The 13,324-nt window shown below is 35.3% G+C and overlaps 1 protein-coding gene across 3 annotated transcripts in view; it reads left to right on the top strand.

Annotated features, from left to right (window-relative positions):
- Positions 1-13,324, top strand: part of LOC115225054 — a 440,194-nt gene that overhangs the window by 304,386 nt on the left and 122,484 nt on the right. The gene's annotated exons all lie outside the window — the stretch shown is intronic.

Here is a 13,324-nt window from a genome sequence, read left to right as displayed (position 1 = left end):
GCTGATTCATATTTCTTTGCTCTCTTAAGGTAGAGCTTTTCTCTTAGTCCCTTCATTATTGAAAATCATTAAAATAATGTTGATATCTGTCATGTTCAAATTTTTAATATGTGTTAATCTATAAAGACATTCATGGCTTCACACTGACTTTAAAAAAAAAATATTTGGACACAAGTTTACAGGAGGAGGATATAAGTTTGTAAGATGTTTATACATTTCTTAAGAACAGAAGCTGGGTAAATGAGGCAATTTCAATTCCATTTGGGATTGAAGCTGTTTTATCAGAATTTATCATTCACTCTGCAACCCTGTTTCACAATGAAAGTTCTTATAGTGTTTGAAAAATCCAATTATGTTCCTCACTGTGGAACATTGCTAGAATGGTAAGAATTGTTAGCACAGAAGACAAAATATTTTGTGGCATTTCTGTTGGCTTTATGCTCCGATGCAACTGGCATGAAAATTTTCACACATGTGCAGGAAGGATGGTGTCACCTCCTACCTATAGGATTTTGCCCAAGGGCCATTAATTTTGGTGTGTAAAAATAAAGTTGAATACATTTTGAACACACCTCATATATACTTTTCTTGCTGGACTGCGAGTTTGTTTCTCTTTTTGCCATCTGTGATTTTTCTTTTGATCTTCTATATAAATGAAGATATTTCCTCCATCTGGCTGCTTTTCTTTCTTCAAAATGGAAAGATAAATTGCAGAACAGTCATTTTAACGAGCTGTATTTATTTATCACCTGACGAGATACATCTGCACCACCGATGCTCCTGACCCAGTTATTGAGTGTCCCACTGATGAGGGATCGATGCCAGATGTGTTGAAACAATTGTCATGATTAATAAATTCTCGTATATTCCATCTTCCATCTGCCATATATACATATACATACGTATATATATATATATATATATATATATATATATATATAAAATGCATTAAATGCTAAAATACATACACATAGGACAGACACAGAAGGACCCTAATTCTTCATCAGTTATCAATCGAAATGTTAATACTCAGTTTCATGCCTTTAATGGTAAGACTGAGAGCTTTGCATATTGGTGGCACCAGCAAAATTTGAGGAGAATTAGTGCTTTTTGTCTACCAAATTTCACTCACAATACATTGGCTAACCCAAGATTTTAGGGAAAAAAAAATCTTATCTAAGATGCCATGCATTGGGATGAACCTGAAAACACTTGGTTCCAAAGCAAACTTCTTAACCACAAAACCATGCCTTGTGCCTGCACAAACAAAACGATTGTAATTTAATAACTTACTATATTATCATCTTGTTCACTCACTAGAATCTTACAATACCATTCATGTTATGCAATTGTTTTTTATTGATTGAGTTTTAATTTAAAAATGAACATGGGTTTCTCAAGTGGGTTGGTATTAAAAATATTAATAGAGTGTCTGATATCTTATCAATTCAAAATTATGTCTTGAAGTGCCAATTTTGACTATTCTTTTATTCTTTTACTTGTTTCAGTCATTTGACTGTGGCCATGCTGGATCATCACCTTTATGAGAGAACATTCTATTAAATTCCAAAGGCTAATAATGGTATTGTTAGTTCCTTTACAAAACCCTCCAAATTCTTGATTAGTCATAAGCAATGTATTTCATTAAAGATGTAATAATCACAGGGTCAACCTGTGATCATCCTTTTGTTTTTGGCAGTTAGTATATACCTAAGACTCAGTTATCAAACATGCAGTTTAATTAAAAAAAATATAGGGTTTGATTAGGGGTAAAGAATTCTCTTGCCACTTATATCCTGGCACTCCATCAGTTACAACGATGAGGGTTCCAGTTGATCTGATCAATGGAGCAGCCTGCTCATGAAATTAATGTGCAAGTGACTGAGCACTCCACAGACACGTGTACTCTTAATGTAGTTCTCGGGGAGAATTAGTGTGACACAGAGTGTGATAAGGCTGGCCCTTTGAAATTCATGTACAAGAGAAACAGAAAGAAAGTTGTGGTGAAAGAGTACAGCAGGGTTCGTCACCAGCCCCTGCTGGAGTCTCATGGAGCTTTAGGTGTTTTCGCTCAATAAACACTCACAACACCCACCCTTGGAATCGAAATCACGATCCCACGACTGCTGCCCTAACCACTGGGCCATTGCACCTCCACTGACACTTATAGCAGATCCAGTGATTACGTAAATGTACCTATTTCTTTATTACCCACAAGGGGCTAAACACAGAGGGGACAAACAAGGACAGACATAGGTATTAAGTCGATTACATCGACCCCAGTGCGTAACTGGTACTTAATTTATCGACCCCGAAAGGATGAAAGGCAAAGTCGACCTCGGTGGAATTTGAACTCACAACGTAACGGCAGACGAAATACCGCTTAGCACTTCGCCCCGGCGTGCTAACGTTTCTGCCAGCTCGCCGCCTTAGATTACGTAAATGTACCTTCAATGTGTTATGATTCACAATGGCTTATTTAGTTTTGATGTAGTTTTATGTAAGCAGAATTGCTAATTAGCATCTTGTAACAATTACAAGGAATAATTGCTGTTGAAGCTATTTTGGCAAATCTTAGTTAAAGTGACATCTGTTATATCTCTCCATTATTATACATTGTACTATAGGAGCTGAACTTTCATTACTGTCTTCTATCTTACATCTCTGTTATAAAATTTGCTTTTCCATTATGTCTCTCTCTCTCTCTCTCATATATTGTTAGTTGTAGTTGCCTTCACTTCTTCATCTCTCTCTCTCTCTCTATTGCTCTCTCCCTATCTCTCTCTCTTTTTTAGTGTTCTTTCTAAAATACATTAGTTTTATTGTTTTATTCTACCTTTTCCAATGCATGTAGTTGTGATTTCTAAGAGTTAGTGATTATTAGAAAATAGCTTAAGTCTGCTCAAGTTTTTAATCCTATTACACATTCATGCAGATAAATATACATATTATCAAACCACACACACACACACATTCATAGATATGTATACACACTCTCTCTCTCTCTCTCTCTCTCTCACACACACACACACATGCAATAACCCATGAAGAATATAATTTTTTAAGCTCTTCATAATCGTTTTGGATTACTTGCAATTTCTTCATTTATAAATTAATCCAATTTGCGAAGGCTTATCCAAGAAAATCTTTCATTTCATGCAAACCACCTCCTTACTATTCTCCTTGCTGTAGTCATCATCGTCATTCGTCGTCATCATCATCATCATCATTATCATCATCATTGTTACCACCAACAATGACAGCTACAGAATCAGCAGCTTAACATACATTTTTCTAAAGCAGAATTAACCAAAAGTGTCTCTCTGTAGCAGCATAATTCTATTAGTCTACATCATCATCATCATCATCATCATCATCATCATCATCATCTGTGTGAAAGCCAATGTTCTAAGATAAATTCCTAAGAAGTCTTATTCTTTTTGCTACAACTCGTCTCATTAGATTTCTTATACACAATTTCTGTTGCATGATGTACATAAACATTTCTCTCTTCTCACCTCTACCTGACAACATACTCTCTCTCTCTCTCTGTCTTTCTCCACCCTCTCTCTCCTTTATCCAGCCTTCTTTTGCAAGCCAACACTTTTTTCTTCACACTTCTCATTCCTAACATCACACACAACTCATTCCTTTGAAGTTGTTTCAGGGTCTCTTTCTTCATTCTTCATCTATAACTACTCTGTAACACCTCTCTATAGACTCTGCTATCACACACAAATTTATATCAATCACATGGTTGGCATCAATGAATGATTAGGTTTAATGATCCAAAGGAGCATAATATTTGTTATATTACACCATCTTCGGATGGTGGATTGGTAAAATCCTTATCATCATCATCATCATCCAGTGTTTTAAATCCGTGTTTTGTCCTTGTTGACCGGGGTGGCCGAATCTACCTCAATGCCATAGCACTAAGGCATGCAGGTGCAGCCCACCCCCAACCTTTGGGATGGCTGGTGCCCATTCTCCTTTGTTATCATGAGGTTTTTCTGGAGCTGGATTTTCTATGGGGAGCATGTCCTTGTTTATTCCCAACCTCAGTTTCTAGACATGGTCCCGAAACCAAGGCCTCTACCATGATTTTAAAGAAATATGGTGGAAAACTAGCTCAGGAAGACAGGGATGCTGCTCCCTGAGACCCCTTTTGGAGCCCTCTATCATCATCATCATCATTGTTTAACGTCTATTTTCCATGCTGGCATGGATTGGACAATTTCACTAGGGACGGGCAAGCCAGGAGGCTGCATCAGGCTCCAATATGATCTGGCAATGTTTTTACGGCTGGATGCCCTTCCTAATGCCAACCACTGTGGAGAAAGACCCGGTATTTCTTGTGGCTCTTTGCAGTATTTCTCTTGACTGTTTATGTTCTGAGTTTGAATTTCAGTGAGGTTAAATTTGACTTCCATTCTTTTGTGTTTGGGGAAATAAAATGCCAGTGACGTACTTGGGTCTGTATAAGCATTTAATTCCTTCCTCTAAATTTCAGGCCTCATGCTTGTATTAAAAATACCACCTTTTCTGCTCACAGTTTGGTACGGCTGTATGGTAAGAAATTTGCTTCCCAACCACATGGTTTTGGGTTCCGTCTCACTTCAAGGCACCTTGGTCAAGTCTTTTCTTCTAAAGCCCTGGGCAAATGAAAGCCTTGTGAGTGAATTTGTTTGATGGAAAATGTGTGTGTGTGTTTGTGTTTTTCCTCTTCCCTCTTGGCAACAACTGGTGTTGGTGTGTTTATGATTGCTGTAACTTAGCAGTTCAACCAAGAGACCAATAGAGTACTGAGGTTGGTCTGGTTGACTAAAATTCTTCAAGACAGTGCTGCAGCATGGCCGCAGTCTAGTGACTGCAGCAAATAAAAGACAGAAGGTAATGCTAAGCCACGAGCAGGAGGTATCAATTCACAGGTAGATGGATCGTAAATTTTATGTGTCAAGCATCTCAGCTATGAAGAAAACACCCATACAATGCCCAGACATAAAGTGTTAACCATTCAGAGAGTTGGCTTACAACATGCAGAATCTGCTTTTCTTAACTAAAATAATTACTAATGGTAAGATGGCTTTTTATGATTAATAAAATATCATCATATACATGCAGCTGACAAAAATGAATAGTACCTCTATTACAAAGGGCCAGCTTTGTCACATTGTGTCACACTGAATTTCTTTGAGAACTATATTAAGCGTATGCATGTCTTTGGAGTACTCAGCCACTTGCATGTTAATTTCACAAGCAGACTGTTTTATTGATTGCATCAACTGGATCACTTTTCACTGTAACCGGAGTGCCTGTTAAAGTTAGTTATACAGTTTATAATTTGAATAAAGATCAACTGACCAGGTAAACTAGGACACGTTTCTCTTTCCCATAGCTTCTTTAGATCATCAGGAGTTAAATTAAACACAACAAAGTAATGAAGTATCATATTGGATGGCATATAAGATGCACTTTTTCTGTGCCTAAACTGTCTCAGGTCCTATATGTGAAGTTGGACCTCCCACAAGCTAATTTTGTCCTGGATGCTTACTAGTTTAGAGAAATTTTAATCCACATTCTCTTCTACCAATACACTGTAATATTTTAATCAACATGGTGTTTTCTACCAATACACTAATATTTTAATCCACATGGTCTCTTCTACCAATACACTGCATTATTTTAATCCACATGTTCTCTTCTACCAATACACTGTAATATTTTAATCCACATTTTCTTCTACCAATACATTGTATTATTTTAATCCACATGTTTCCTTCTACCAATACATTGGAGTATTTCATATACAGTAATGATTTCTGCTATAGCTAAAGTATTTTTGTTATGTGCACTAGATTGCTTTAAATATTAAATGCTTTAATAAAGCAGTGAGCTGGTACAATTGTTAGTATGCTAGGCAAAATGCTTAGTGGCATTTTGTCTATCCTCAAGTTCAGAGTTCAATTTCTGCTGATGTCAACTTTACTTTTTGACCTTTTGGTGGGGCTGATAAAATAAGTAGCAGTTGAACACTGGTGTTAATATAATTGACTTCCCCCTCCCTTTAAAATTGCTGGTCTTGTGCCAAAAATTTGAAACCAGTATTACATGCTTTAATGCAATGAAATCATTTTTCCTGAATATGCACTGCTGTGAGTGGAGCACATGTAATATTCTTGTGTTCCATAAGGCGGCAGAAATGTTAGCATGCTGTGTAAAATGCTTAGCTGTATTTCATCTGTTTATATGTTCAAATTCTGCCGAGGGTGACTTTGCTTTTCATCCTTTTGGGATCGATAAATTAAGTACTAGTAGTGTTCTGGAGTTGATCTAATTGACTGGCCCTCTCTTCCAAAATTTCGGGCTTTGTGCCTAGAGTAGAAAAGAATATGCTTGTGTGCCATCAAATATGATAGTTATCAAGTTTACCTCACAAGAAGTTGTTGCTCCCTTACAAACTTAACTACTGCTCTTTGGATTTATTTGGGAAGCTGAATGCCTCCGCAATAGACAGGAATACCAAGAAACATGAATCTTAGCTCCATTTATATAACAAGCTTCTTTCAGTTTTCACAAACCAAATCCTCTCACAAGGCTTTGGTCAACCCAATGTTATAGTTGAAATCACTTGCCTAATGTGCCATGCAGTGGGAATGAACATGAAACCTTATGATTGTGAAGCAAATGTTTTTTACCACATAACCATGCCGACACCTTGGATATTGCTTACACATTTTGGCACAAGGCCAGTAATTCTGGAGGAGGAGATGAGCTGATTACATTGACCTGATGCTCAACTGGTGCTTATTTTATTGATCACAAAAGGATGAAAGACAAAGTTGACTTCAGCAGAATTTGAACTCAGAATATAAAGGAGAAGAAAATGCTGCAAAGCAGTTTGCCCAGAGTAGTAACAGTTCTGCCAGTTTACCATCCTTTGAACTTTGAATGTTGAAATAGAACTCTTAAATGTAGAAGTATAGAGTCTTAAATGGCAGTATTCTGTTTACCATATTTGATAGTGTAATCTTTTTTACTATAGATACAAGCCCGAAAGTTTTGGAGATGGTGGGAGCCAGTCGACTAGATCGACCCTAGTACACAACTGGTACTTAATTTATTGACCCTGAAAGGATGAAAGGCTAAGTTGACCTTGGCGGAATTTGAACTCAGAATGTAGCAGATGACGAAATACTGCTAGGCATTTCACCTGGTGTGCTAACGTTTCTGCCAGCTCGCCTCCTTAATATTTGATAGTATAATATACACATGGCCATATTAGATATGTTACCCTTTAAATTAGATGCACCCAAATTTCAGCAATACATACTCAGGAAGAGGAATTTTTTTGTATATTAAAGCAGGAAATACTGGTCTAACTTCACATAAAGGACATATTATTTTTTATAAAAAATAGTGCATCTTATATATCATCAAAAGTGGTATGCAGAACCAGATGAAATGGCAGGCTAATATGCAAATAGTTGTCCATGGAATTCTCTGTCTGTGGTAGAAATAATGTATTTCTCATAATACATGTTCAATGTAAGATCTATACATTTTCCAATGAGTGTCCAACTTCCTAAACATGCATTTCAGATTACATTTTATGAGACAGTTCGCTGCCAATTTGGTTTCTAAGTTTACAGCTTGTTGCAGCACATTTTTTTTTATATATGTCTTGATATTATTTTTCTCCTGTGCTTTTCTCTGGTACTCTCACTACAAACACACACATGCACACACACACACACACATGTATGCATGCACACATGTATGGACGTGCACACACACACACACACACACACACACACACACACACATACATGTATATATGTGTATATGCATATTATATAATATATATATACACACACACACATATATATATACATATATACGTGTACACATATACATATGTATATAAATAATATATATATATATATGCATATAAACACATGTATACATATGCATATAGATATATCTATATACATATATATCTGTATATATAACACATATATGCATATATGCACACACACATGCACACACATATATATGTGTGTATGCATATTATATAATATATATACACATATATGCATACATATATGCATATACCGATATACATATAAATACATATATATACACATACATATTCATGTATATATATATATATATATATATATATATATATATGCACATAAACACATGTATACATATAGATATATCTATATACATATATACATATGCATATAAACACATGTATACGTAAAGATATATCGATATACATATATATGTATATATAACACATATATGCATACATGCACACACACATACATAGATACATGCATACATACATAAATACAAACGTAGATAATGTAACTGGTTACTTCAATTTGTTTTCCTATTATTTTGACATCATAGTGTGGAAGAGAGCTCGTTAATCCCAGGTGACTTCAAAATTTCTACTATTACTACAACAATAAATGCAACCAACTCAGAAACTGGTGCTACTATAAAAGGGCGTCCAGCCATGACGCATCAGCTAAATCCAATTTGCAAAGTGACAAATATTCTGATACCACCAACTGTGCAAACATGGTTAACATTTACGATATTGTGATATTGTCCTGATACATAGTAAGGAAGGGTCACAGTTGCAAACTCCTTCTCATCATCATCATCATCATCATCATCGTCATCGTCTTCATCATCACCATCATTATCATCACCATAAAATTGATTCATTTATGCTGAAGCTTAATTTATTTTGCCAAAGTACTGAATTAACATTACTGTTCTGTTGAATTGATTTTTGATGAGTAACAGAATCAGTCTTAAGGAACTGCAGCTTATCATCATCATCATCATCATCATCATCATCATTAGTGAGGTGGTGAGCTGGTTGAATTGTTAGCATGATGGATAAAATGTTCAGTAGGATTTCGTCCATCTTTATGTTCTGATTTCAAATTCTGCTAAGGTCGACTTTGCTTTTCATCCTTTTGGGGTCGCTAAATTAAGTACTAGTGAAACACTGGTATCGATGTAATAGACTAATCCCCTCTTCCAAAATTTCAGGCCTTGTTCCTTTAGTAGAAAGGATTATCATAATAATAATAATAATAATAATAATAATAATATATTATTAATAATTATTATTTTTATTATTACTTCATAATAGTGTAGGTAAAAATGTACTGGAGTCTTCAGTCATCTCTCAAGTTACAACAAGGACCTCAGACAGATGATACTTCCCTTAAGATGTGCTCTGTGCCCAATAAGGTTGCTTTTTACAAGACATCTGTCTTGCATGGGATTTCCAGCTGCTTTAAGAAACCTTGAACTTTCAATAGGATTGAGCCTAGCGCTCTGATCACCACTGGTATCACTTTAACATTACCCTCTCGCATTCCATACAGTCTTGCCATTTCCACTTTCAATTCAGAGTACTTGGTGATTTTTTCAACCTCTTTTCTCACAACGTTCATGTCATTTGGTATGGCTACATCAATGATCTGACAGTATTTGTCTCTCTTATTCAATATGACAATATCTGGCCAACGGTGTTCAATTACACAATCTGTATGAAAATCATAGTTCCATTATTATTATTATATTATTATTATATTATTATTATTATTATTATTTATTATTGTCAAGGCAGCAAACTGGTGGGATCATTAGTATGCTGGACAAAATAATGCTCAACAGTATTTCATTTACCTTTACATTCTGAGTTCAAATGCCACCACTGTTGACTTTGTCTTTCATCCTTTTAGGGTTGATAAAATAGGTACCAGTTGAGTACTGGGGTTGATATAAAAAACTTATCCCCTCACCCCAAATTGCTGGCATTGTGTCAAAATTTGAAACCACTATTATTGTTATTATTATTATTATTATTATTATTCAGTAGTTTTATTTTTATAGCGTGCTTTCACTTCACTACCGAGCGCAGCTCTGTGTGCCTTGGGTATGTGCTGTGATTTGTTGTGATGCTCTGATGGTTATTGTATGGAAAGTGTTCTGCGTAGGATGTGTGCAGTGCCTAGTAGTGCAATTTTCTGTATGTTATATGTGTTTGTAAGTCCTGGTGTTTTTGTTATGTATTTGTCTGAATATTTTTTTATCATGCCTAATGCACCTACTATGATAGGAATTGTTTCTGTTTTCAGGTTCCACATTCTGGTTACCTCTATTTCCAGGTCTTTGTATTTTGAGAGTTTCTCCATTTCTTTTAGAGAGACACGTTGTCATCTGCCGGTATTGATACATCAATTAGAAAGCATTTTTTTTTTTCATGATCTCTGACAACTATATCTGGTCTGTTGGCCTTAATTTCTCTATCTGTGTGTATCGGCATATCCCAGAGTATGGTTGCTTTCTCGTTTTCTGTGACCTTTTCTGGTGTGTGCCTATACCATCTTTTTTCTGTTGTTATTCCATAATGTTGGCATAGCTTCCAATGTATGTAGGTTCCAACTCTGTCATGTCTGTGAATATATTCCTTCTTAGCCAGGACTGGGCAGCTAGATAATATGATTTATTGTTTCTTGTCCATCTCCACATATTCTGCAGTTACTTGTAATATTCTTTTCATTACATTTTTTTGGTAATTTCTGGTGGGGAGGCTTTGGTCTTGTGCTGCAATTAAAATCCCCTGTTTCTGCTTTGAGTCCTGAGCTTCTCAACCATTGCTGGGATTTTTCTTTGTCTATTTCTTTTGCGTTTAGTTTAGTGCAGTATTTACCATGAAGGGGCTTTTCTTGCCATCGTTTTATCATGGCTCGTTGCTGCTTTCTATTTTTAGTTTGGATTTCATTTGTTTTATAGCTTTTGTTGCTTCTTCATCATCTCTTCTTCTTCTTCTTTGTGTTTATTAGGTGGTATGATTTCTTGTTTGTATTTGTCAGCTTCCTTAAATACTGAGAACAGTTTTTTGTTTTGCTCGTGTTTTGCTGCTATCTGGATCAGTTTTCCTTCCTTCTGAAGTAGTATTTTTGCAGTCCTATGGTGGTTATTTTATAGTAGTTTTCCAGCTGTATAAGGCCTCTACCACCTTCTATACGTTGTATATATAGTCTTTCTATGTCAAATTTTGGGTGATGCATCCTAGATCCTGTCAGTATTTTTCTTGTTTTCCTATCTATTATTATTATTATTCAGTAGTTTTATTTTTATTGCGTGCTTTCACTTCACTACCGAGCACAGCTGTGTGTGCCTTGGGTATGTGCTGTGATTTGTTGTGATGCTCTGATGGTTATTGTATGGAAAGTGTTCTGCGTAGGATGTGTGCAGTGCCTAGTAGTGCAATTTTCTGTATGTTATATGTGTTTGTAAGTCCTGGTGTTTTTGTTATGTATTTGTCTGAATATTTTTTTTATCATGCCTAATGCACCTACTATGATAGGAATTGTTTCTGTTTTCAGGTTCCACATTCTAGTTACCTCTATTTCCAGGTCTTTGTATTTTGAGAGTTTCTCCATTTCTTTTAGAGACACGTTGTCATCTGCGGTATTGATACATCAATTAGAAAGCATTTTTTTCTTCATGATCTCTGACAACTATATCTGGTCTGTTGGCCTTAATTTCTCTATCTGTGTGTATCGGCATATCCCATAGTATGGTTGCTTTCTCGTTTTCTGTGACCTTTTCTGGTGTGTGCCTATACCATCTTATTATTATTATCATTATTATTATTATTATTATTATTATTATTATTTTATTATTATTGTTATGTTATTATTATTATTATTATTGTTATTATTATTATTATTATTATTATTATTATTATTATTATTTTATTATTATTATTATTATTACTTCTGATACACATAACTCATTAAACTGTTGGAAAAGAAAAATTCCTAACATTGGACTACAACAAGTAACCTTAGATGTTAAGAGCCCGCCTAAATACTGTTTTCTGGAGCTGTACTAAGCTAGGTTTTATGCCTATTTCCTCTACCCAACTGTTCTAATCTTTAGTGATAGTTCCCAATGCACCTATAACTACAGGGATACATTTTAGCAGCACTTTCCATAGTCTCCATTATTTCATGGCTAGGTCCTGGTACTTTGCTATTTTTTCTATACTTCTCACATTAATTTTTCATCATTTGGGACTGTAAAGTCAATTATCTGGCACTTTCCATTCTATTTATCTACTACAACCAAATCAGGCTTTCTAGTTTCGGTTACTCTGTCAGTCTGAATGTTTAAGTCCCACAACATCTTATAGTTCTTACTTTCTAGTACTTTACTTAGGTTGACGTTCATACCATTTATCAGTATGTTCAAATCCTAGCTTTCTACAAAGTTCCCAGTAGATTACTCTCCCTAGTTTGTCATGTCTTTTCTTGTATTCTTTCTGTGCCAGCATGCTACATTCACTTACTGTATGAGTAACGCTTTCCTCTTTTGATTTGCATAACCTACATTAGGAATCTACTTGGTTTTTGTCTATTTTGGCTTTTATCCAATTAGTCCTTAATGCTATGCTGCTACTAACAAACTCTCTGTCTCCCTTCTCAGTTTTTCTTTCTGCAACCATAACCATGCCTCATAATATTATTTGCTGCAACTATCTTTAGGAATCTACCATGCAAAGCCTTCTCCTATCAGTCAGATAATTCCTGTTCTTTTTTCTGGTTTTTAACTTCGATTAGGTTTTTGGTTTCCCTATGTCTTGCTGTGACTCTAGCAGCTTTTAATAAACTTTCTTCACTATTACCTACACAGGAATCTATATCTACTCTAGCTAACTCCATGGAGTCTTCTACTGATATTAATCCTCTTCCTCCTTCCTTTCTAGGCAAGTATATGATATTGCCCAAGAATTTATAGCTTTCACTAGATTTGGGCCTTTTAGTTTTGATTTCATTAGCTTCCTCTCCCTTCTGATGTACTCCTCAATTTTTGTTTTCATTTCTATAGTTAGTACTCTGTCAGATTCTAATACTCCTAGATACTTATAAATCTCTCCTCCTTTCAATGATTTTAAAGTCTGGCCATCTGATAATTGGATGCCTTCACTGTCGACTACCTGTCCCCTTCTCATGACTAATATTGCGCACTTATCTATGCCAAATTCCATGTCTATATTTTTGCTGCAGAGTCTTACAGTCTGTATTAAGGAATCTATCTCTTTTCCGTTCTTACTAAAAAGCTTCAGATCATCCATGTAGAGTAAATGGTTAATTTTTCCCTTACTATTTCTGAACTGATACTCTGCCTTTGCCTTCCTTAATACTAAACTGAGGGGATCCTTATTAATATTATTATTATTATTATTATGGACGTCACACAATATACAATATCGTGA

This window comes from Octopus sinensis, linkage group LG2 (genome assembly GCF_006345805.1).
Source record: "Octopus sinensis linkage group LG2, ASM634580v1, whole genome shotgun sequence".
Taxonomy (NCBI): Eukaryota; Metazoa; Mollusca; class Cephalopoda; order Octopoda; family Octopodidae; genus Octopus; species Octopus sinensis.
This window is presented reverse-complemented; position numbering and strand designations above follow the sequence as displayed.